Source organism: Meles meles, chromosome 5 (assembly GCF_922984935.1).
Source record: "Meles meles chromosome 5, mMelMel3.1 paternal haplotype, whole genome shotgun sequence".
Taxonomy (NCBI): Eukaryota; Metazoa; Chordata; class Mammalia; order Carnivora; family Mustelidae; genus Meles; species Meles meles.
In genome coordinates, this window is record NC_060070.1 from 14188790 (window position 1) to 14215473 (window position 26684).

At 41.2% G+C, this 26684-nt stretch overlaps 1 protein-coding gene across 2 annotated transcripts in view; it reads left to right on the forward strand.

Annotated features, from left to right (window-relative positions):
* Positions 1–5108: 5108 nt before the first annotated feature.
* RGS17 (regulator of G protein signaling 17) overlaps positions 5109–26684 on the forward strand; it is an 89356-nt gene continuing 67780 nt past the window's right edge. The window contains exons 1-2 of one of the 2 annotated variants that reach the window (XM_046006610.1): positions 5109–5262; positions 7842–7930. The gene's annotated coding sequence lies outside the window, so the exon portion shown is untranslated. The remainder of the gene's footprint in view (positions 5263–7841; positions 7931–26684) is intronic. The other variant, XM_046006609.1, reaches the window with a different exon arrangement.

Here is a 26684-nt window from a genome sequence, read left to right on the forward strand (position 1 = left end):
TGAAGTATAAATGTACTAATGCCATTCTAATAGAATAATATTGAGCCTTTTAAGTTTAATATCGGTAAGTTAAACAATTAAAGAAACATTAATAACTCATGATTTATAAAAACATACATATAAAATATGAAACTCTAATTATATTTCATTTTATCTGGGAATCAGACTGTTTCCATCTAAATCAGTTCCCTGAGAAGAATCTGTCTCTATGGTTTGATTAAAACCAATTGAAGAAACAATGAAAGTTCTGTTTACCAAGAGTAAAGAAAAATGTGTGTTTAAGCAGTCATATTTTAACTATCTTTCTGGCTCCAGTCCAGAGAAGTTGCCTAGACAGAGGAGTCAGGATTTCTTAGATTGAAAATTTTCTCTTTTTCCCTCTTTTTTTTTCTTTTCTTTTTTTAAGATTTTATTTATTTATTTGAGGGTGATAGAGCACAAGTAAGCAGAGCAGCAGGCAGAGGGAGAGGGAGAATCAGGTTCTCCGCTGAGGAGGGAGCCCAGTGTGGGGCTCAATCCCAGGACCCTGAGTTCATGACCTGAGCCAAAGGCAGACGCTAAGCTGACTGAGCCACCCAGGTGCCCCCCTCTGCTTTTCAAAGGTAAAATAATTGCTTTCATAAAAAAGAGCATGTTGGAAAAGAGAAAATGAAAAGATGCTACATAATTTCTTCCACATAATTTCTTCCTGAAATAACCTTCCAACGTTACCAGACTCACTGAGGTAGACTTCGAGCCTCCTAATGATGAAAAAGACCCCTAATTATGAGTAAATGTACTGTAAACATTTTGATGTTCTGTCCTTTTCCAATATTTTCTGTCTGTAAATATCTTGCTTACAAATCTCCTGTCTGCCTTACTATGAAGTCATTATGCCAAAATCTGCTGTTGTATCCAGATTCTACTTGAAAAATGCATTCGTAATGGTATGGAAATGATCACGATCAAACACTGATTTTCATAGTTACCACACAGCTGCTTGATAATGATAAGCCGAAGGAGCTCCAAAATTCTGTGCAAAGAGAAGGCATCTCCATGGCTAAAATGAACTGAAATCCATTTGTGACTCATATATAATAATTTTGTATAACATTTACATTTTTTGCAAAAAACTTGAAGACATAATTCCAGGCATATGGTAGACATTAATAAAGTTTATTGAATTGACTTATTCACCAAGCCACTATTTGATGGATTGCTGTTGTAAATATTTCTTAAGACCCAGATGTACACATAGATCGCAAGTAATCAAACTCTATGAGGTGACGGTCATTATAACTGTGGTCACTCCCACCCATCTCTTCAATACTCAGTGCAGGCAATACATCCAGTTCCGGCAACATTGCTAATGAAGATTCTAGTTAATGCACAAAGGATTTCACAACAAATTATAACTGTGAAAGAAAGTCACCAGGAAGTTGCATTTGACTTCAGCAAGTAAATCATGGATAGAATATCCAAACGGTCATAGGTGCAAAACACTGCCCATGTATCTGTTATTGCAGTTTAGAGAAGTTCATGGAAGTAAAAGATCTCTTTTTTGCTCATGATGCTTGTCATAAAGTTAGTTCAGGAACAGAACCCTGGAATCTAGTTTAAATGTGTGACATTGCTGGGCACCTGGGTGGCTCAGTCAGTTAAGTGTCTGCCTTCTGTTCAGGTCATGATCCCAGTGTCCTGGGATGGGATTCTGTATTCAACTCCCTGTTCAGTGGGAAGTCTGCTTCTCCCTCTACCCTTCCTCCCTGGTCATGGGCTCTCGGTCACTGTCTCTCACTCTCTTTTTTTTTTTTTTTAAGATTTTTATATTTATTTATTTGACAGAGATCACAAGCAGGCAAAGAGGCAGGCAGAGAGAGAGGAAGGGAAGCAGGCTCCCTGCTGAGCAGAGATCCCATATGGGGCTTGCTCCCAGGACCCTGGGATCATGACCTGAGCTGAAGGTAGAGGCTTTATCCCACTGAGCCACCCAAGTGCCCCTATTGTCTTTCTTTCTTTCAAATAAATAAATAAAATCTTTTTTAAAAATTTAAAAATTAAAAAATCAATGTGTGACATTGCAAGGAGCCATCTTTGAGAGAATGGGCAGAGGAAACAATGTAGTCTATTTGCATTCTTCTGGGAAACAACAGATTCTGATATGCAGCAATGAGGAGCCAGGAAAAAGAAGAAGCATCAGAAAAAATAAAGAATGCTTAAAAAAATAATGTTTTTTCTCATTGTCTTATTTATTCATTCAATCGCAAATTCATCCGCTAAATCCTGAGTGTAGACGGAGTGCCGAATCTTGTTCTGAGCACTAGAGATAAGACAGTGTAAAGTCCAGGCAAAGCTCTCAAGAGACTTTATTCAAGATGGGGAGAAGGAGATAATAAACAAGTAAACAAATGCAAGCTGACTCAGATAGGGAAAAGTATATGGAAGAAAATAAAGCAAGGTGATGCGAGACAGAAGAACTCTGAGGAAGATTACATGGAGGGGTTAGGTAAAGCCTAAGTGGGTGATGCCCTAACAGAGACCTGTAAGATATGAAGGAGCCTCCTCGAAAGATCTGGGGGCAGAAGACTCCAGGCAGAGGACTCAAGTACTGTACGCTAGACTTATTCAGGAAAGTAAAACATATAGGCTGATATGGCAACACTACACATAGCTATGGTCTATGGGAGCATAGTATAAGAGAAGTGGGCTGGGACAAGATTATGGAGAACCTTCTGGGCAGTGGTAAGGATTGGAGGTTGCATTTAAAGTAGAATGAAAACTTGGGGTGCCTGGGTGACTCGGGGGTTAAGCACCTGCCTTCGGCTCAGGTCATGATCCCAGCATCCCGGCTTCAAGCCCTGCATCGAGCTCCACAGGAAGCCTGCTTCTCCCTCTCCCACTTCCCCTGCTTGTATTCCCTCTCTCACTGTCTCTCTCTGTCAAATAACTAAATAAGATCTTTAAAAAAAAGTACAATGAAAACTCATTGGAGAGTTTTAAGTAGGCACATGACATGATGTGATTGTATTTTTAATTTTTTTTTTTTAAGTATGTTCTACACTCAGCATGGAGCCCGACACAGGGCTTGATCTCACAACCCTGAGATGGACACCTGAGCTGAAATCAAGAGTCTGATACCCAATGACTGAGACACCCAGGCCCGCTGATGAAATTATGTTTTTAAAAGATCACTCACCTGTCATTTAGAGAATGTGTTGTTTTGGGGTTGTGGAAGAGAGACTGATTGGTAGCTCTTGTGATAGTTCTTATGAGAGGAGATAGAAGCTTAGGCTATGGTTATAGCAGTGGAGAGGGAAAGATGTGGATGAACTGGGGATACATTGTGGAGGTTGAGACAGGGTGACTTGCTAATTAATTAGATGTAGAGTTAAAAAAAGAGAGACAAAACAAAGATAACTTCTAAATTTCGACTAGAGTAACTGGATGGAACAATTGAAAGAGGAACAGGTTTGGAGGGGGTGGATACCTGCAGTTCTCTTTTGAGATGTCTGTTAAACATAATAATAGCATATACCTTGTAGAGAAAATAAGAAACATATGTAAAACATTTAGATTAGGACCTAACACTCAGTAATGGCTCAATAAATATTAACCAGTATCATTATTCTTCAAATGGAGCCATTAAGGTTGTAGAGAACATAAAAGTGTTCCGTGAGATCAGAACTGAAGATATAAATCCAGGAATGACACACAGTTTGAGGTTGGCCAAACCATAAGACCTAATTTCTTCAACATTTGTTTGCTTTAAAAAAAATTTTTTTTTGTAACATGGACCAATACTTCTATAAAATCCAACAAAAATCAATTACTTTACAAATAAAATAAGACATACAAGTGCAACTGACTAATGTGCTTGGATAGCAAGGCATGCTAGGGAAGTTTCTAAATGTTACTCTCAATTTCTGTCCTTATCTCTCATTACAGACCGGGAGGAAACAATTTACAGACCAACACCAGAGGATAGGCATTGAAGAACACTGGTACCCAAAGCCACGCTGCAGCTAGAGAAAGAAGGCCCTGGAGCAAATCCTGAAACATACATTTAACTGAAATAAATAGAGAGGGGCGGGGGGGGGGGGAGGCCAGGAGTGTGTTCAGTAAGGGAGCCTGACATAAGGGTAACACTTTGAAAGTAGGGGCGCACACAAGCTATGGGAAATCATATATATTTACGAGTAAACAGTTTTAAGTAGGTATAAGAAAAAAGCCTAATCATTCCAGCCAGGAACTCGCTCCTCTTCCCACAGATGTCACATCTGAAGAAGACACCAGCTCCCCTAATTCGCCCTCACAAACACTTCAATTTAATCACGGGAGATGCAATCTAGCGCTCATGATGCATTAAGCATCCAAAGCTTCTTCACCATCAAGCTGGGCTCCGCTAGCGAATGGAACAATTATCAGTCCTGAGAGCTACCGAGCTGTCCCCAAAGGATGCTCCAGGCCCCCAGCATCAACAGCTCTGTTAGTAATTCACGGCTCTTGCCTTGTCATCGACTTTTCTCGCTCGGAACTCTGGTTCCAGCGGTCCAGACACCTGGGACGGAATATACGCCCCCAGACCTGATCTGAAATAATTCTTTAGGGTAAAGGGTCAGATTTCTGGGTGAGGACGTCAATAAAGTTAAGAACTCCTCATACGGTCGAGTCCTTCGGGGAGCAAAACTTGCTCGACTCCACAGTTTCTCGAAGCCGCACGCAGGGACGGCTTCCCCGGGGACCGCGCTTCTGCAGCTCCTCCCTCGAAAGACGAGCTCCGGGTTCCCAGCGGTCTCCTACGGAGCACGAGAAACAGCGCGGACTGCGGGCGGACGGGAAGTTGACGGCGCCCAGGAGCCAGAGCCTCTCCGATCCAGGAAGGCTCCCGGGTGCCCGAAGCTCCCGTGGAGCCGCGGCCAGACCCCCGCTCCGTGGGCGCGGAGCCGAGGCGAGCGCGCGGGGGCCCGGCCGCCGGGAGGGGCGGGGCCGTGACTCACGCGGCCGCGCGCCGGGGGAAGAAGCGGCACCTCGGGCTGAGCCGGGCGAGGGGCTGCGCCCGCCGCGGGGCGCATGCGCGCTGCCAAGCGGCTCCGGCTCGCTCCCCGCCCACCCTCCCTCCTCCCCTTCCCCTCTCCCCTCCATCCTCGCCTCTCTCCCTCTCTTCTCGCCCGCTGGGTGCTGAAGTTGGGCGGATGGCAGCAAACCCGCTCCGCTAGAGGACCGAGCAGCCGAGCCTCGCGCCCCCGGACCCATCGGTGCGCTGCCCACACCTCCAGGCACTGGGTAAGATGCTGCCTCCGAAACCGAGCGGTGCTAAGTAAATGACATCAAAATGTCTGCTTTGCACCGATGCATGAATTTTGAAAAGGTGGTGGCTGGGGGAGGTGAAGGAAAGAGGGGGCGGAGAGTGCAACTGCCGGAGCCCAAGCGGGGGCGGCTGCGGGCGCGGGGGGCTCGGCGCCGGCCGCGGCGCCGCGGGAGGGAGCGGGGTCCGCGCCGCAGGTTTGGGAAGTTGAATCCCGCGTTGCTGCCACCGCGCGGTCCTCTCGCCTCCCTCCAGCTGCCGCGGAGGGGCTGGGCGAGTGTCCTGCCCGCCCGGGGAGCCGTCGGTCGGGTCCGCAGCGGCGAGCTGGGCGCCCTCGCGGAACCCGCAGAGAGGGCCGGGGGCAGCGGGGACCCCGCGGGGGCGCGAGGTCCTGCGGGATTTTCGTGGTGGTTTGTTAGAAAACCGAATGTGAAATTAACGGTGACCCATCGGCAGATCACCTCGGGGTGGTGTTTTTTTCCTTCTTTATCTTCAGGTGAATGCACTGAGCAGGTGGGGAAGGTGTAAGCCACTGGGGTTGCAGAAATGCACACCTAGAGCGTCGGTGAGCTGAGTGTGCGCGCGTGTGCGTGTGTGTGTGTGTGTATGTAGGGCGTGCGGGTCTCTTTTGTTCCTCCCCTCCCGTTAGTCGTAGGAAAGGGAGTTCTCGTGTGCTCGGTTTAGGGTAGATTTCCCAGCCACGGGGGCACCAGGAGGAGGAACGCCCACCAACCCCCGAGCCGCTGCCCGGGTGGGTGTATCCGAGCCTCCCCTGCCCGGGGGGGGGGGGGGGGGGGGATGAGGATTCTTCTTATTGTCGACGGATTCGGTTTAATCGCCGCCTCTTCGCTAGCCTCCTTCCTCCTCTTCTTGTGCTGCGGCAGAGTCTGCCTGCAGACGTTCGGCCGTTTCCCCTTCTCCCTACCTCCCTGTCTCCGCGAAAAATGTCGGAGGACCTGAGGATGGCGGAGGGACCGAGCTGGCCTCGGAAGCCGCCGGCTGGGGAGATGCTTCTCGCGAGCGGGAGGCTGTTGGCAGCGCGTCCCGGGCAGCCCGCGCCAGCCTCGGGTGTCGCGGGGCTTCTGGAGACCGAGAGGAGGTCGCCCGGCCAAAAAGATGCCCGCCGTTCGGGGACCCGCCCTGCGTCCGCAGCCTCCATCCGGAGCCCGGGGCACTGCTCACCTGGGACAATCTGGGTCGCTCCGGGGAAGACTGACCCTGGCTCCTGGCATAGTTTTCCTAACCTCCCTGACCCTTCGATAAATGCCTCCTTCTTTAAAAGAGTCTCTGGAAGGTTTGTCCAGAGAACTTTGCAAGCTTCCCATAGTTTGTTTCTTTCTTCCTTGTTAGATTATTTTACAGGGAGATTATTTCCATCATGGGAAGGCTACCACAAATAATAGGGAGAAATCTTATAGTTTGGTTCCCATTTAGAATAAACATTTCTAAGCTGGATGTCATCTGAATTTCCGGCGTTCATACATACCGGTTTTCCGGGTAATGAATCCTTCTGAAGTCATTTAATTGGAGATATAAGAAACAGTTTTTAATTGTTGTAGAGGAAAATAAAGTTTTCCTGCTACTCACATATCTCCTAGACACTGTGTATATTAAATAATTTTGAAAATCAAAACACTCTGAATTGTATCTGTTTCTAAACCTTTTGTACAAAGTAACAGTAGCAGGTACCCGTGAAATATACATTATAGCCCCTAATATCAAGTGCAAAGGTGATTTGTACTCAGTAGTTTAAATGAATGAGCAGTTTGATCTCCTCCAGTTAAGTTACTGTTATTAAGCCATTTCTTCTGTTAGCATGAACTAAAACAGTAATTAGCACACTCATAGGAGAGTAGATTTACTGAGTATTTTTATAATCTTAAAAAACTATTTAGAGAAACCATGGGAGGGTAATATATGATTTTTGAAGATGACAAAACAAGTGTTCATTACTATTAAAAGATTGGATGGTATCATTTATTAAATAAGACGAATCTCCATGGCAGTGACAGCTGATCCCAGAACTAAGGGCACTCATCCTTCCTCCTAGATTTGTAGTCTGAAAGATAAAGAAAACCACCTAGTTTACAAACAACTTAAGTTGTACATACTTAGATCTTTTCTGCTCTGGTTTCTCAGTGATTCCTTGGTGTTTAGTCCCCCTGGAAGCGAATTAACAAGGAGAGTTAATTTGCTGTCCATGTCCAATTCTAAGGCATCTCAGCTTTTCCTTCTCAAATAGATAACTCTTTGCTTTTTGGGATCTCCCTGAGATCCAAATTTATTTGAACTCAATATTGAAAGTCTAAGTCATTGTCATTCATATGGACTTCTTATAATTTTTCTTAATAATAATATTCTTAACATTTTCTGTCACTAGGGCCTGGGACTTTGTAGACAAGGAAAAATATACACTTATTTATAATATATGTATTCTGACTTCTTTGATCTTATTAAAACAGCCAAGTAAAAGTAAATGATCTAGGTCTAAATTGATAAAAATTTTGGTTGACTCGTAAATTAAAAAGTAAAAAAGCATTTACCTGTTAATCTACAGCTGTGAAGACAATAGCCTTCATGTTAGAAGACATTTGCTGAAAGACATGAGGTTTTCTAGAAAAGTGGAAGGTGGGCACAGACAAAGAGGTATGGAGTCAAGAGGAATGGAATTCCCTCCAACTGCACTTCTGCTAAGAATCCTTCTTCTGATAGTCCAGTTCTGCTTACTTAACAATAAAAATATTGTACCACCCAGGAAAGCAAACATATAGCCTGTGCAGGAGAGTAATACTATATGATGTGTTGAGTTCATCTGACTAGTATAATTAGAGTAAAATATGAATGCATTGTAGAGGCTTCAAATTGTATGACATTTGCAGAGGGGTGTCCTGGATCCTCAGAAATATTATAAGTTTTTATGGAAATTAAAAAAAAAAAATCATTCCTTAGATGTATGTAGCCAGGACTTTCAGTGTTAGTCTGACAGTCTCATCTTCCCTATCTCTTTTCCCTCTCTCCTTATCCCCCAAAGACTTTCCTCATATCCAAAGAAAGTATTTTAGACTGGTTGTCCTGCTGTTGTACCAACACCTAGTACAATATCTGGCAAAAGGCAGTGTTAAATAAGTATTTCCTAGATGAATAAATGTTGCAGAATTGACGTGGCTCATGAAAGCCTTTGGGATTACATTTATTAAAAGGAGTGCTCATGATCATTACTAAGTACACTAGTTTGAGATCATAAAGATCCGTTCGTGGTCCAACATCTTTGAAGGAAGCAATTTTTAGAATTGTCACTTTGTGAATATGCCTACTTTAATATAACATTTATATTCTTGATTTGTTTACAAATTATAAAGGCACTAAATGTTTATTTTAGAACCTCTAGAGCCCATAAAAATATGTGAAACGGAAAATTTTAAATTGCATGGGCAGACATGGATATGATGAATAGAAACTTTAGGTCAAGCTGACCTTAGCTTTTCCATGTAAGAGCTTTCTCAGCGTGATCAAGTTATTTACCTGTTCTGTGTCTCAGTTTCTTCAACAGGGATAAAGACCCACATTCTAAGATATTTATAAGCATAAATGTAATGCAGTGTATATAAGGTGCTGAACATGTGCTTGGCATATACTAAGAATTATCTCAGTGCCTAAGGAATTGCTATTGAAGTTACAGGGTAGTTTATCATTACACATAACACATACTATTTTTTAAAGAATTAGAATTATATTGTAGAATTTCATACTTTTTAAAAAATTAACATTACTTTCTTGGTGTTTCCCAAAAAATTAAAACTGGTATTTAATGCCAGTTTTGGTATTTTTAATACAATTAGTGACTGGAAAATAATTCAATGTATGGACGTCTTAATTTATGCAGCCATTGTTTTATTTTTAGATTTTTATGTTATTCCCCATATTTTACTATTGTAACTGATGTACATCCTTATGCCTGGCTTTTGTCTGCCTATCTGTTTAGCGTGTGTGTGTGTGTGTGTGTGTGTGTGTGTGTGTGTGTATGCTTGATGCTTGGCCAGAACCCCTGCTTCTCACCAACATAATATCACCTTTTGAAAAATCTTTGCTAACTTGATAGACGAAAATAGTATTTTTCAAACTTTTATTTCTTTTGTTACTAAAAATGCTAGTAACTTTTTTGACATGTACATTTTTTTTTCTTTTTTCCTCTTTAAGGATGGATTGTTCAAGTCTCTTGCCTATTTTTTCTATTGGTATTCTGGTGTATTTTTCTTATTTATTTAAGGGCTAATGTGAATTTTTAAAAATGGCAGGAGCAAACAAAGAAAGGAAATGCTTAGTGACAGAGAGGACATGTGGCAGAGACTTCAGAGATCCTTGTGGCTGAACCAGACTCCAACTCAGCTGGAGAGGAGCAAACAGCAAAGTCTGGAGATGGATCAGCCACAGGATTAGGGCCGCTGTGCTGTCCAGAACATAGTCCCACCTCCTAGTGTACCTGGGCTTTCCAAAGTGTCCATTTCCTTTCAGAAGCCCAGGGTCACTTCGTAGTTAGGGTCTGCTGTTTTTTTCTTTCCACACTGTGCACACACACGTCACACCTTACTATATGATCAGTTCCTGGATTTTCATGGATGATTTCTGTCCTTGCCAGTGCTGTAGGAGAAACTTTGGGTTTTCCTGAGATTTAAAAGGAAATACAGGAGTAGCTGGAGGACCTGCAGGGCCTTCATTGAAGTTTCTCATCCGAATGCAGTCAGTTAAGTCGAATTATAAAACCGTATCAGATTGGAATTGTGTCTTATCTGAAATTTTTAGCTGGACGTAAAATTAAATGGTAAAAATTGAATCTAATCTCTTAATGAATTCTGTATCTATAGTGTTTCATGGGATTCAGCATTCTTATAAGCGCCTGGCTTTAACTTTTTAAATTCTATAACTTTTGACAAATTTGGTTTCAAAAGTTTGAATACTTAGCTGAAAAAAAATCTGCAGTCTCTTAGATAAGAAGCTGCCTAGAAAGGGTAAATTGTTATATGACTGCTGGTTCTGGTTTATCAAATATAGTAAAACCTCAGTTATTCAGCATCAGTGAATTTGGAATTTATAATGAATGGGAGACCCCAGTAGGAAAAGCAGTAAGTTGTAATGGAACAGGAAATCTTGTTTCAAAGAGAATCGGACTTGAATTCTTGCTCTACTCTTTACTAGATATGCAGGCTTTTTCTTTAAATTATATAAGTGTTTCATACTTGAAATTCTGGCTTAAGTAATAAATATCTAAAAGCTCTCTGAATTTCATAAACTTTGTGTTTGAGATTGTTTTAAATCTGTGTCAATAAATATAATTTTATTATAGACAATGAATGTGGTTCGCAAAGCAAATATTTACTTCCTTGTATTAGGTCACAGGCTTTTCATGTACTGCTGATTGTCTATTGAAATACAGAGGTTATAATTCAAGAGCTATGACATTACAATAAAACAAACACAACCCAAGGGAAATTATGACATAAATGAAATGAGCAGGTAAGTGTTTATTTCATTTCTTCAATTATCTCAGGTCTTCCCAATGGTATAGTGAGCTAAATCCAGTGGAAATTCTTTGTTAAAGTTGATAACACCATTTCTATTTACTTCTAGTCTCAGTGAAAGGCAGGGGCTCATTTTAGTGTATTATGAAAGGTATCTAATCTAGAGATTTTCTGAGTCAGTTTTGGTTCTAGGAAGACAAACACATGTTTCCATGTCTCCACCCTGTTTCTCTCACCTCCTCTACTTATTCAGGATTCAGCTAATCAAAATCAACAAATATTTGAAAGTCCACTATATAAAAAGTGGCAGTCTGTGTGATTTAATTAGAAAATGTGAAAGAAGCGTGTGGAAAATCACCCTGGAAAGAAAGATGCTTTTTTAGGAGAACGAAAAAAATAAATCAATAAATCCTTTTAAAAATATGTTAAAATAAAAGGACAGCTGGACCATCAATTTACAGCTGATATATAAGGGTGAAGTATCTAGAGAACTTAATTAAATAAATATTGTAGAAAAGTAAAATTCAGATTTACTTTCCACTTTTTCATGACAAAATATGTAAAGAAATCAGTAACTATTGTTTTGAGCAAGTAAGTAAATGGAAATCTTGGGTAGCTGAGAAAAATGGGTGATGAGACATTTCTCTGTGGACTGTGGACATTTCTAAATAATTTTTCATAAAATAAATATTTTGGCTCTGTGGGAAAAAATAATTGTACGGTAGCATTGGAAATCATGTACTTTGCTTCTTAGCCTAAAAAGTCTCCACCTAAAAAAAAAAAAAAAAAGAAAAAGAAAAAAAAGGAAGAAAGAAAGACACTTTTTTAAAGCAAAGCTCATTCCATAGAATGAGCCCAGATTTGGAATTCAAATAACCGGAGATTTAACCTTAACTTTGTTGAGACTTGGTATCATCATCTAGCGAACTGAAGACTTGATAGTGTATACCTCAAAAATATATAAGGATTAAATGAAATTATGTCTGCAAAAATGCTTCAAATACTGACAGTCACTATGCAAGTGTTAGATACTGTATTAGGGTTAAGTAATTTAAATTAATCCAAGAAACATCATGCAGATGGTAGGTGCTTGAAGGGATTTTAATTTCTTGCCAGTATTTGTCTTCAGTAGTGGTCCTTATTAATGTTGAAGTTATTCTCTGCGTGTTTGCTATCTTACCCTTTCCTGACCAGTTTGTTGAACCCACCAGTGAACCAAATATCCATTCACTCATAAACACTCCTGAGCGCCTACTACATGCCATACTCTATGATAAGATTTTGGAATGCAAGAATTCATTCACCATGGCCCCTTTGTGCAAGGACTTCACATATAAAATTCTTCAATTTATGGTTTTGTTTCCATCTAGTGAGCACTGTTCATTCTGTTTACAAATCGTAACTAAATACGAGGTGAACGTCATGAGTAACGATCTCCTTAGGAATCAGCAGTTTTAGGCAGATTGACCTCAAAGTGTAGACTTCACTCCCCCAAATGAGAGCCGCTAAGCAGAGACTCAGATAAGGGGGAAGGGAAAGCAGGAAGTGGTTCTCCCTGGCAGATGATTTAACCACCCACCTCCACATGCAGACGACAAAAGACAGGAGGCTTACTGTTCTTTGTGAATCCACCTCAGCTCCCATTTCTCTCATTAAAGGAAAGAAAATGCCTGTACATATCTGTCCGTGCCCTTCCCCCCCTCACTTAAAAATTACCCTGGCTGATCATTAAAATATACTTTAAGGTCTATTAAAGTGTTGGGGGAGGAGTGAGCACGGGGAATCCAAGAGAGTGATACGCCCACCTTCCTTAGGAGTCACATTTCCTGTAGAACAAAAATACAAAATTGTCTCCTGATTCTATTATAGTTCCTTCTTTGATAATACTTTTTTGGTAATGTAGTACATTGGCCAGAAATCCAGAATGCCCTTTTCAGATCTAAAAAAATAAAATTACGTTTGATTTTGGAGAAAGAAAACCTTCTTCAGTACCTACTTGTTGAAATCAATCATTCGGCTGTTCTCTTAACCTCCCAACTCGATGTATCCTGATCTAGGAAGATTTGATATCATTTATAAAATCAGGGTAAAGACTTCAAATCCTCCCTAGAAAAATCGAATGGATAGTTAATTTACCTATATGTAGTAATGAAAGACATCGACATGATGAATGAAGTAACTTGAAGGTGAGCTACACCCTCATTTCAGCTACTAAATTTAACTTGCTTGTCATTAAGCCTTTAACTGGGCTGTTAATAAGTAACCATAGGTGATAATCTGAGATTTGAACCTATTTCTTTCTCAGTTTATTTCTACTCACCACTACCAGACCATCCAGCATTTTCCTATGCCTTGTGAGTTTAGTATGATCAAGACTTACATGAAAACAAAGAAGAAAGCAATATCTTTTTATGGGGGCACTAAGGCATAGACGTGCTATAAAGCAATATAGTGACCTAGATAACTTACTTATGACTAACTGAATGCTGTAATTTGGAGTATTAAAAACTCTAAACTAGAGTATTAAATATTCCATTGTGAATTGGAGTCTTCACCTACTGTGTGGGTGAAACTTGATATTTGACTGACCTTTTATCTCTTTTTATCAGTAGTAGTATGATTGGTAATATAAGTATTATTTCTAAATAGATAAATTGAAAAGAAAGGAGTAGCAATTCTTTTTGTATATCTAACGTTTTACAGAAAATAGGTGTTTGTTATTTTATATAATTTTTAGAGTAGTTACATAATTTTTGCCTGAAAATTAAAACATATCGAGACCTCAAATATTAAATCTACCAGGAAAAGAAAATAAAACAAAACAACCCAGCTGTTTTATTCTCTTCTGGTAGTTAGGAATAAACTGACTTGATTTTCATATCTCTATTTGTTCATGAGTAAATAATATTGGCCATTTTGATTCAAGCTATCAGAGCCCGTATTTCCCTAATTTGCTTATGTCCAGTCATCGGTTTTTGCTGTTCAAGAAATATTTTAGACTTAATTATCTTTAGTAAGATCATGCCTGTGCTTAACGACCCACCCATATTTATATAAATGCTGGATTTAGTGGAAGGATATACTTATTTATCATGTTTAATGCTAAAAACCAAAAGATAGAGAATCCTTATTCACTGGTATTGTCTTCGAAGTTTAATATTTTGAACAGGTAATTTTATGTGTCAGTGTCTGAGAGTATGGGTGCATTTCCCCTTTTTGTTCATTGGTTGATAGTGAGAAACAGACCTGGTCCCTGTGTAATCATAGCCAAGTGTTTAGGAGGAAAAATGCATGCATTAGAGTACAAGAAGAAGAACCAATGAGATGAGAAGGAAAGTAAGTAAAAGGAAGACGGGGGTCAGCAAACAAGACCATTAGCTAAAAACTCATTATATCTTCAAGTATAATATCATTCAATACATTATTATGTAATTCTGCTATATTATGTAACCACATCCAATTTCATGAATTCATGTGACCTAATCTTAAGAAGGTAATTTTTTTTCATTAATTCAGTAATTTCATTGACTGAACATCTGAGTAATGCAAGTGGTGTTTTATGATGTAGAATTTCATTAAAGAAATGTTAATTCCAGGAAGCAAAAAACGTGAAGCACTTTTCTTGACCTGGCATAGGTTAAGTTGAATAGTTAAAAATACTTATAGGTAATACCAAAATTTACTCACATCTATTAAAAATCGGCTCCAAATTTTTCTTTTTAAATGTAACTACTCCAAAGTCCATCTTACCTCAAATCAGTGTTATTTTCATGATATAAAGAGACCTTTACATTTTGACTTAAAATACCAGCAATGAATAAATACACATGCTAAGATTTGTTTATTGAGCAGTGGGCAGTGCAGTGGCTTAATGGTGAAACTGTTAAGATTTCAGTTGGGGGTCGGGGGACTGACAAGTGTGCTTGGAGAAGATTATCTGCTCATTGCCATTGAGCTTATTTTTAAGGAAATGTGCATTTATGGCTTAGTAGGATCTCTGAACACAGTTACTCAGTGATGCTCTTGGTTACAACCAAAATCAACCTTGGCAGTTGGTGTGCTGACCTCTGACCCCTAGCCCTGGGAGTTCTAGCCTGGTGGATTTCAGGGAAAAAGAAAGAGTTCATGTGCTTGAGGTAGAGCCCACAATCCAAAACATGAAATCAGAGGCAGGCAGAAATAACAGAGAGAGTGATCTTCTGGTGCACCTATAAATATTTTCTGGTTTTCCAAGTATTTACATTATACTGCCAAGTTTTCTTCAGGTTTAGCTTGTCATCACTTTCACCTTGTTTCCTGGCTCCTTACTTGTAATTAATGCAACTAATTAGAGCCCTACTCTAGCTGGGAATAGTAAAATTAAATATGCCAAAGCTAAGATGTAAGGGCCTAGAGACCAGCTGAAGAAAGAAATACTATATACTGTAAATTGCTATCACTCTTCTGTTCTAGGAGGGAAACAAAGTGCTGTGAGAACTCAGGCACTTGTGATTAATTTTTGATGGCCAAACCCAGGATCTGGCAAAAGTCTCATAGAGGTTGTGACATTTTTCTCAAGTTATTGAAAGGTAGAATTTTGACAGGCAAACAGGCAAACAAAGGCCTTCTCGGCTCAAAGACAATGTAAATAAAGGTGCAGAACCAGGAGCATTCGAAAAGCGCTTTGTGGTACAGTTTTCCAGAAGTGCATAGTACATGCAGGGAGTCACAAGATGGTAAGGCCAGAAAGGAGGCAGGCACTGGGGAGCATTGAGATCGGTGTGCGGAGCCAGCCAGGCACAGAGCGCCGTTGTACCACACAAGGAGCAAGCGCAGCATAGGAACTGCCTTCATCAGGTCTGTCCACGGTGGGGAGCTGGAGGGAAGCAGGAACAGGATTTTAGCTGTCCAGGTGAGAGAAGCGGAGCCTGGACTGGGAAACGGAGAAGGGCTCAACCCACGGTCGCAGGCAATGACATTGTGAGAACACGTTCAACTCAGAGCCTGAGGACCTGGTCACCAGTGAGATGTAGAAGATGTGAAAGGCACCTCAGAGCCAAGCTGGAGGGTTTGAGCCTGTGTCTGGATAATTCAGACACCAACGAGATGTGAAAACAACCTGATGAAAAGGCTAGGGAGGACATAAGCTGAGTTTACTTCGAGGATAGTCTCATGTACGCATCAGAGTTAAAAGTCTCATTGATTGCGTAGGAAGCAACAGGTCCGGCCTTGGGCTGTGTCCACGGAGGCACATGGTGTCTAGAGTGAAGCTGAGGACAGATCTGTTCTGCATATTCAAACCACAGCTGGAATGTTGTTATTTTGAATTTCTTTCCTCCCGAACACCGTGGTTGAAGGTTTGCAATACACATGGTAGAATTAACAAAATCCAGTAGTTCATGGAAGAAGTGATTGGAGGACTTTGTCCTTTCTGAACCTGGGATAGAGCGGTTCCTCTTAGAGAACACGTGTATTTCACCATTTGGAGAAGAGTCATGTGAATAATTAGATCAATTAAAAATTGCCGCAATGATCGAAGGGGCATAATATAACCACCTGGAAGACTGGTAAAGAGATAGTGTGCGCGGAGGTCCTGGTACATGTCGGCATTCAGTGCATCTTAGCTCTTAATCTTAGTCTTTTTTTTTTTTTTTTTTTTAAAGATTTTTATTTATTTATTTATTTGACAGATAGAGATCACAAGTAGGGAGAGAGGCAGGCAGAGAGAGAGAGAGAGGAGGAAGCAGGCTCCCCGCCAAGCAGAGAGCCCGATGCGGGACTCGATCCCAGGACCCTGAGATCATGACCTGAGCCGAAGGCAGTAGCTTAAACCACTGAGCCACCCAGGTGCCCCTTAATCTTAGTCTTAAGAAAAGCATTGGGGGCGCCCGGGTGGCTCAGTTGATTAAGCGTCTGACTTGATTTCAGCTCAGGTCATGATCTCAGGAGCCTGAGACCTGCTTTGGGCTCCCTGCTCAGAGAGGTGTCTGCTGGAGATTCTATCCTGCTGCCCCCTCCTGTGCTCAAATAAATAAAGCTTTAAAAAAAAATAGCATTAGAGGGGCACCTGGGTGGCTCAGTGGGTTAAAGCCTCTGCCTTCTGCTCAGGTCATGATCCCAGGGTCCTAGGATTGATCCCGATCCCCGCATCGGGCTCTCTGCTCAGCGGGGAGCCTGCTTCCCTTCCTCTCTCTCTGCCTGCCTCTCTGCCTACTTGTGATCTCTGTCTGTCAAATAAATAAATAAAATCTTTTTAAAAAAATAGCATTAGAACTGGGAGGCCTGTGTCATAGAGACGGATTTTGCCATCCTATTGGAAATAACTTTTTTTAACAGTCAAAACCGGCTACTTAGATGGGCTGCTTTGAAAGGCGGTCAGTTTGCTATCGAATGCGTGGTGGACACGCACTTGGCAAAGACGTTACAGAGGAGATTTAAGGAATGGGCGAGGAAAAGAACTGCAGGACTTCATTCTGACTCTTGAGGTTCAGATGTTCCAGGGGATTTGGAACGTGAACTCGGGAGAGACACCGGGGCTGCAAGTACAGTTCAAAAATCCTTTACTTAAAAGTGACAGTAGTAGGTGATTGCCAAGAATAACAGTGTAGCGAGCAGTGAGAGCTGGGAGTAGAATCCTAAAGTCTGCATGCATTGAATGGGCTTGGGGGGAAAGAGGGAAACTGAAACACACACGTGTGCACACTCGCACACTCACATGTAAAATGGTCAGGATGAAAAAAATAATGTGTGAAAAGGAGAGCAAAGACACTGTAGTTTGCCACGAAGCCAAAGAAGTGGAGTTGCTTTTAACCAACTTGATTTGTATTTCGAGTAGTCTTCCCAAAAGGTTTGGAAAAGGGAGACAGGTTTATGAAGGAGGAGCCGCTGAGTTATGTCATGTGGCAGAGGGGGTAAGACTAGGACCCAGGCAGCACGTGGGACTTTGCATTGAGGAAGTTGCTTGTGATTGTGCGGAAGGCACTTGTGATTAATGATTTATACATCATCTATTTCCGAAAGGTCTGAGGCGGCTTAAATAAAAGCGCTTTCACACAGGGCAATGAAAGTGAAACAAAATAGAGATAAGAGGCTGCAAAGAGAAATAAATGGGGAGAGAAGGTGGACATACCATAAAACCTGGACAGGTTATTGTAACAGGAGCACTAGGTTTTAACTCTGGGGTTCCAGCAGCCAAAAATGAAAGGGTTGCAGGACAGGTTACCTATAACTCATTGTTTAATGAATGAAAACAGTTTTCCAGAAGTTTTATTTCCTGGCACTAAATTCCATGAAGAGTATATCCCATTGATTCTTTTTTTTTTTTTTTAAGATTTTATTTATTTACTTGACACAGAGAGAGAGAGAGAGAGAGAGCGAGCGCCTGCGCAGGAGAGCACAGCAGGGGAGATCAGCAGGCAGAGGGAGAAGCAGGCTCCCCACTGAGCAGGGAGCCCAGATGTAGGGCTTAATCCCAGGACCCTGGGATCATGACCTGAGCTGAAGGCAGTTGCTTAACCCACTGAGTCATCCAGGCGTCCCACATTGATTCTTAAGGAAGGAAAAGTGACATATTAGACAATGAGATCAACGACTCATTTCCGCTTGAAGATGCTTGAAGATGCAGACTTGATTTGAATTGCTGTTTCTTTTTTAAACCCTTGAAGGTCAAGTATGTGGCATTAAGTCTGTGAAAGACTAGCTGGGCATCTGAATACTCCTGAGTCTGAAAAATCAGCATTTAGGACAGCATTAAAGAGGAGCTCATCCTAGAAGGGAGAAAGCAGAGTAGTTCAGGGAACAGGAACATGAGGGAGGAAAGGCTCTAAGCGCCTTACAGCCTCCCTCCCCTCTGCATTTGCTACTTCCTCTGCTTAAGAAACTCCCCCCTGATCCTTATCATTCATATTTCAGTTCAAATGTCAACTTCTTCCAAGAGACCCTTTCTGGACTCTCTGCCCCCTGTTGTTCCTAACAGCAATCTGCTTTGTCAAATTCATAGCATTTACTGCTCTCTTAAATTCCGATCAGTCTCCTTCGTCCTGTAGGGCAGAATGTGCACTAGCACGCTGAGCAATGCCAAGAACAGGATAGGTGTGCAGTGCGTGGAAGGGATGACTGTTTTGTGGATGGGGAACAGCTCAGCTTGCATTGATGCGGTCGCTAATCGGAGGTAGTGCTGAGAACGGTAAGTTCTCCCTAAAACAGTAGCTGAGAAGCGAATAAGGATTATAATAATGACATAGTTGTACTGGGAATTTGAAGGACCCTGAGGTTTAAAAGAAGAGCACAGATGCTGTGTACATTTTCCTTTCTACTCACAAGGAGCCTTGGCACTAATAGTAATAGGAAGTTCATGAATATTCATTGATCATGTTTCTAAGGGGCAGAGTCTAAGTGGGAAAAGCACAAAGGACCCTACGTGGTGGCAAATTCCCTTTCTCTTTCGTTAAGATTATTTAATATCACCCATTTACATTTTGAAGACTATCTTTCAAAAGTATCTTCTACTATTTTAGCATAAATACTTTAGCAGGACTCTTTGTAAGACTGATTAGCTATGAGGTATAATTCCTTTTAGGATCCCTCCTGACAGCGAACAATAAAACCCCTACCGTGTTTAATGTGTGCGTGAGCACATGTGGGTAAGGAATGCATGGTGTGTGTGGCAGAAAATAATGCATCAAAACTGGGGCGCCTGGGTGGCTCAGTGGGTTAAGCCTCTGCCTTCGGCTCAGGTCATGATCTCAGGGTCCTGGGATCGAACCCCGGCATGGGGCTCTCTGCTCAGCAGGGAGCCTGCTTCCCCATCTTTCTCTGCCTGCCTACTTGCGATGTGTCAAATAAATAAATAATCTTTAAAAAAAAGAAAAAGGAATGCATCAAAATTGCCTAAAATGTAAATCAAGTCACCGACATACAAAGAGAAAAGCAGAGGTGCCAGGTGAGGGAAGACCCTTAGTAATGGGGAAATTGGGAAGCAGTTGAGAGACTGGAACCAGAATGGGAGGCCGGCAACAGAGATGAACTTTTTGAAAGAACTAAGGAGAGGACTTGAGTGGAGAAGGGGTAACAGCAGCCTCAGGTGGGGAGTAGAGCCGAGGAAGACCTTTTTCAAGCATTTATTTTGGGTGTAGAGAGGATGAAGTTTTTTGGCAGTGAGAAGCAAAATTATCAATGGAGAAGTTTTGGGGGAAATGCCATAGATTTATCCGGAGCACTCATTTTATTCATTCTTGAAAAATTTAAAATGTTTCCATATCTAAATCAAAACAAATATGTAATATTACTCATTCATTCATTCAAGGTCAGTCCCGGTACTCGGAAGAAATTTTGATTATTTAGCCCTATTTTGAGCTTTGCCTCCAGACTCTGGGGTAAAGTGAGCAGTTCCAAGGTAGTGGAATTTCCCCAAGGTTGTGGGCAGGCAAGGGATTTAGAACCACAGAGCATAATAAACTCAAAAGGCACCTTGAAACCATCTGAGTCCACAGAAATAATAGGTTCTCTTCCCCCTCATCTCCTCATCACTAATATTTTAACTCATAGCCAGAAGAAAGATGTTGTGGGACAACTATTACAAATTGGGTTTTCTCTAATGGCTTTACTGGAGGCATCCAAAATGACAAGAAGCATTTGCAGCTTAGAAGACAGAATAAAACGTTCTCATTCTAGTTTTCCTTGCATGCTGAATGAGAAGCTTTAATCATAATATTAACTGTATTGCTTAGTCAATTGATGAAGTGTTTGGTTGTTAAAACAAAGTAAACAGACTTTCCTAATTATAATTTGTTAAATCATTCCATATAGGGATGTCCGACCTAGTGTTGCCTGTGTTTAATGAGCAAAACTAAATTACCATAGAGTCAACTGAGTAAGAATGTAAGTTTTAAAAATGGAAATTAGTGTTAAAAAGAAAAATAGTCACCTCACAGACTCATTGGGAAGGCAGCTTTTTGAATGCAAAGTGAAGTAAGGAAGATTTTCATACTGTTCACTCTTCTATTTGAAGACAGTTCAGTGACCTGTCATTCAAACGTAGGGAAATAAAAAGGAAACTGAAGTTATATTCATAATCTGTGATATTTTGTTGTTTGTTTCTAACACTGCCCTGCATTTGGCTTTTATAGGGATAATCTGAGAATGAAGAATAAGTGATTTGGGGGAAAAGTTGTAAGTAAAATGGATAGTGAATGATTGAGAGACAGAATTTTTGTGCATCACTCGTCCAGTAAAGTTTCTCTTTTAACAAATTTGCAGGGTCCTGGGATGAGCGGGCTCCTGGCTCAGCGGGAAGCCTGCTTCTCCCTCTCCCACTCCCCCTTTTTGTGTTCCCTCTCTCACTGTGTCTCTCTGTCAAATAAATAAATAAAATCTTTTTTTTTTTTAAGTACTTATTGAGCATTTACTATGTTCCAGGCACTGTTCTGGGAGATTCTGATTTATTAGAGAACAAAATGCACAAAAATGCCTGCCTCCTTGAGCCATACATGTTAGATCTTTGATTTTTTTAGTAGATTCCTAGAGGGAATCATTTGTAAAGCACTTGGGATCCTTATAAAGCAGGACTATAAAATATATATATATGTATATTCTTTATATGTATATATATAATATGTTCCTTATATATGTATATATTCTTTATATATATGTTCTTTCACTCCTTTAATAGGTACAGATAAGTGATGCTGAGTAGGCCTGTACCAAAGACATGGTAGCTGTATCAGATTGGAATGTAATGGGAATTTTCTAGACCTTAATTCTTTTTTTAGAATTATATATTTATTTGACAGAGAGAGAGAGGTAGCAAGAGAGGGAACCCAAGAGGGTACACAAGGGGTGTGGGAGGGGGAGAAGCTGTCTCCCCATTGAGACCCTGGGATCATGGCCTGAGCCAAAGGCAGAGGCTTATTGACTGAGCCCCCCAGGCTCCCCTAGACCTTAATTATTTTAAAAATTGACATGACTGCATATCAGTTCATTTCAAACCAATATGTTGTACTACTAATGTATTAATTGCGAGTCAGAAAATACTGGAACGAGAGGTCAGAGGAAGGAGACTGCATTCCCCTACCTTCTTTCATTCAAAGAAATATAAAGTTTTGGGCACGAGGGGGAGAAGTGAGCTCATTTTTCTTAGGCTACAAATCTGACTTCCCTCCAGGATTTTCCCAGGAAGGAGCTTCCTGTTTTATCTTCATCCCTTAGCTGTTTCTTGCATTTGACTGCCAAACTTGGTTAATAGTGTTCTATGCGCTGAGGTACATTTCAGAGAATTTAGAGCATAATTAACTGAAGTAGAATAATTCCGAGGTATATCAGAAAATACAGATCACATTTAACAGAGGTAGAAAACCAAAAGGAATAAGTTCTTGAAATGCGTATTTAGACAGTAAGATAGGAATGTGGTTTTATCGTGTCTCAGCTCTTGGAAAAATTATGTATGGAAGTTGTATAATGTGCAGAGCCAGCATGGGAGTGAAATGAATAAAAATGAATAAAGCTATAAAAGAGAAGAAGCAGAGGCAGCTTAAAGTTACAAGGAAGGATATGGTGCTCCCCCCCGCCCTTTGGACAGGTGTTTAGCAAATTGCCTTGTAACTGACATGTACTCAGAGTTTCCAATTATATTACAGGAGAAGCAATATTTCCTGGAAGAACTGGTTTGGGGCAATCTGAGTGCCCCTTTTACCTGTGATTTGTCTCAGTTCATAATGGCACATACAGAATCACAGGATGGCTTTGTTTTCAGGGATGGCACTGAAGCAAGAAATGACGAGTTATCAAGAGCTGTTAGGGATTTGATTGTTGCCAAGGGGAAACGAAGGGAAGACATCTGAATGTAGTGATGCTTTGGTTGCTACTTTGTGTTTCAGTAATGGACTTAAGAACACATTACAAATATTCCATCACCACTTGCAATAATTTAAGGCTAAACAGAGCAAGTGTTATTTTTACAGCTGGGACTTTAACATACTTTTTTTTCAAGTGATGTGTTGCTCAGGTGGAATTAAAATTTGATTATTCCCGTGTGTGTTGATAGAAAAGATAGTATAGATTTTAAGAGGCTTATTTTGTAATTGTTGTATACAAATAGCATGAAAAATTCATCATGGAATTTATTTAGTTTAACTTTCAAGAACAATTAAAGCCTTCATGGTGAGATGAGATCAGCTCAAGTGAAGTGTTAAACTTGTTTTTGACACTTCAGACATAACTATAATATTAAGTATTGGGGGAAAACATGGCACCTGGGGCTAGGCATATTGAACGGCCAAAATGTCTGTTTAATCTTGACGGATTCAGGAGGGCCAAGTTCTCATTCTAGCTGCAAAGGGGCCCAGTGAGCTCGTGAATCTTAGCATGACAAAGAATTGTGATACTCAGATAGCATCATCATCAGTATCACTAGGATGTTTCTGGTGGCTTCCATTCATCATCTAGGATTGCTGATCCACAGTGGACCATGATGCCTCACCCAGTGGTGAATCCTCTCCCCGAGAAGGAAGATTCTGAACGCAGACTCCATGTCAGCTGAGGACCAACCTCTTCCTCCCTTTTCTTCCACCACTCTTCTTGCCTGCAAAGACCAATATTCTTGACCTGCAGAAAATGGTTTCTCTGCTGCCAGTTTCGAACCTTTGCTCAGACTTTTTTCTGTCTGGAATGCTCACTTTTCTAAATCCTGACCATCTTTTAAGGTCTAAGCTAAAGTTCTAAGACCTTCATGAATTCTTGTTTGGCCGCCTCAGAGAGACTGCCCCTCCACCGGAACTGCCTGCATCGCACAATGACACTTGTATTCTTGTCTTTTCCATGAGCAAACCCTTTTCCTTCCCACGTTCTTATGAGAGTGTGGTATCTATGCAGTCACTCATGCTGGAACACCAGGAGTTGACCTTGAACTCCCTCTCACTCACATCCGGCTCCTAACTAATCGATCCCTAACCTAGGCTTCATTTATCTCTCAAGTACTTCTTACCTCTGTCCCATTTCTCCATTTCTGTTCTCCCCATTCACCCTCATCATCTTGCCTGGACCACTGCAGTAGCCTCCTGCCCATGTTATCACTTCGTTCCACCTCTTCTGCACGCTGGTGCCAGCATGACCAACGTGTGACTTCTGTTGCTACTTTACACTCAGAAAACATACCATACCTCCCCATCACCAGATGAAATCCAAATGCTCTGCAGGGCTCTCTCCATGATTCCCCTCTGCCTAATTTTCTCCAGTTGCTGTTACTTCTCAGGCACCTTGTACCCCAGTCACACTGAATGAGTGAATGGGTAGACGGATGGATGAATGAATGAATCCTTAAGAAAATAGGCCTTGCTGTTATAAGCCTCCTTGTTTTTGCTCATGCCGTTGCCTCTGGATGAAAGGTTTTAACCTGCCTTTGTCCACTTAGAAAACCTCACCTTCCATTTTACTGTCAGTAAAACCGTCTCTGGCTACTTCCATGCTTGCTCTTTCACAAGTGAACACTCAGTACAGACTTTTGTGAACTCACCACTAAGTGATAAGCTTATCAGAAGTGGGGACTGATTTTTGTTGGGGTTGGGATGGCGGAGGTGAGGAGAACTTTTTTTTAAATGCCCAGCATGGATAATAGGAGTCTAATAAATATCTATGTATTAGTTATGTATTAGCTATCCATACAGCTGAAATCTTGCCTGTCAGCATTCTCTGGAATAGGTAGTGCTTTATAACATAAGGTAGATACAGAGTGCCCTCTGCTTGCCAAGTAACCCGAGATTAAGTTGGACCGATGGAGTAGAATACCTCAGACAGATTCACTGAGGTTGACCAGATTTCAAATTCCTTGAGGCTCCTCTGCCTAAGGTTAATAATCGGCTCTGAGTAGAACCCCGCGTCCTTAAAATGCCCTACAGGCCCTCTGTGATATGCCCACGACCTCCATTCCACCTCCTCTCCCCCATACCCTTCTGCAGTCCTCCCCTCCCCTCCCCCCTTGCCACTCTGCCCCAGCCACACAGCCTCTTAGCTGTTCGTGCAATGGGCCAGAACATTCCTAACTCAAACCCTTTGTTCCTCCTGCCTGGAATGGTCTTCCCACAGATATCCGTGTGGCTCACTTCCTTATCTCCTTTATCTTTGTTCAATGTCACCTTTTCTGGGACTCCTTCCTGGACCACTGTTTAAAATTGCAGGCTCGGGGCGCCTGGGTGGCTCAATGGGTTAAAGCCTCTGCCTTCGGCTCAGGTCATGATCTCAGGGTCCTGGGATGGAGCCCCGCATCGGGCTCTCTGCTCAGCGGGGAGCCTGCTTCCCCCTCTCTCTCTGCCTGCCTCTCTGCCTACTTGTGATCTCTGTCTGTCGAATAAATAAATAAAATCTTTAAAAAAAATAAATAAATAAAGTTGCAGTCTCCCCCTCCCTTCCTACCCTCCACCTCGCTTCTCTTCGTAGCACTTAGAAGTCCTGTGCGATTTTTATGTCTTTTATTCATTTCTGTATTCCAAGTCCTAAAACAGAGCCTAGCTCAAAGTAGCCATTCAGTAGATATTTGTTGAATAAATCAATACATCTATTTGATGTGTGTAACAACTCTTCTTGGATATTTCTCTTTGAATAATCTTTATGTCCATGAACTAATTTCAGGTCCGGTCATTGCTTAATGTCTGATCTTAGTCAAACATGTTCTGGCTTAAGAGTCATTTATCTTAGCTTGGCTAAGCCCCTTACTAATTATGTGACCTTGAGCGAGTCATTCCATCTTTCTGGGTCTGGTTTTTCTCATTTATAAAGCAGGGCTAATGATACCTGGTGAATTACCTAGTGAATTAGTATGACAAATACTTCAACAAGCAAACATGCTGGTTGGTAACTATTTTTATTTATTATCTGTGCGAAGAACCAGAGAGACAACATGGCATAATGAATAGTCAAACAGATGTGAATTTGATGTCTGTCTCCACCGCTTATTATTGTGATTCTGGGAAACTTTACTTCCTTTCCTTGCATAAAGACATTTTATCTCAGAATTGATTAAAATACCAAAACAAGTAATATACCATGTTTCAACAATTCTATATACAGGTAGGGTTTTTTTTTTTTTTCATATTTTAACGTTTTCAGAACTCAGTTTGTACTTTTACTTTACAATCAGTGATGTCTTAGGTTCAGTGAAATGTGGCATCTGCTTCAAAACTTATGTGTTAAACAGGATGGTAATTACAGTTTAGACTCTCTCAGGTCACTCTGACAATTGTAAAATATTTATCTCTCTTCCCTTATTGGGAAAAATTGGCTTTCAGTGAATAATGACAAAGAAGTGAATCTTATAATGTTTAATAGCCATTATTTTGCAGGTCTCCTGAAAATTTGTTACTTTTTTTTTTTATTTTACCCAAAAGAAGAAAAAATATATATTTATCTAACATATTAACCAGAAGGTACTTTGCTCAGCTTAGTTCCTGGTAATAAGAGGAGGGCTCTTTTTTTTTCTGGGTCCCTCTCCCTATATCTTCACCTCGAGTTTGGTTTACATTTTCTCCTCCCTTTGGTTTGGTCATGGAGAACAAGAATAGAAGAATATCCTGGCAACCTCAGCAACCGTACTTTAACATAATACGGTTGCTAGGAGAAGAGGGTAGTAGCCGCACTTGAGAGGACACGTGATTCTGCTGGCCTGGAGGAGCCAGTGGGCTGTGGCAGAAACCACCAGCCAGAGCAGCCCTTCTCCACCCTGCCTTCTGCAGGAAAGCATGGAAATAGAACTCTCTTGCTGTGCCCTGGTCAACGGGTGGTAATATTTTATGGCCTATTTTAAATAAAATATAAACACAAAGGAAATAAAAATGTGATTACTATTAATGATGTCATCATAAAGAAATGGCGTATTTCAGCCCAATAGTCCTAAAACCCTCTTCTGTTACACTGAAACT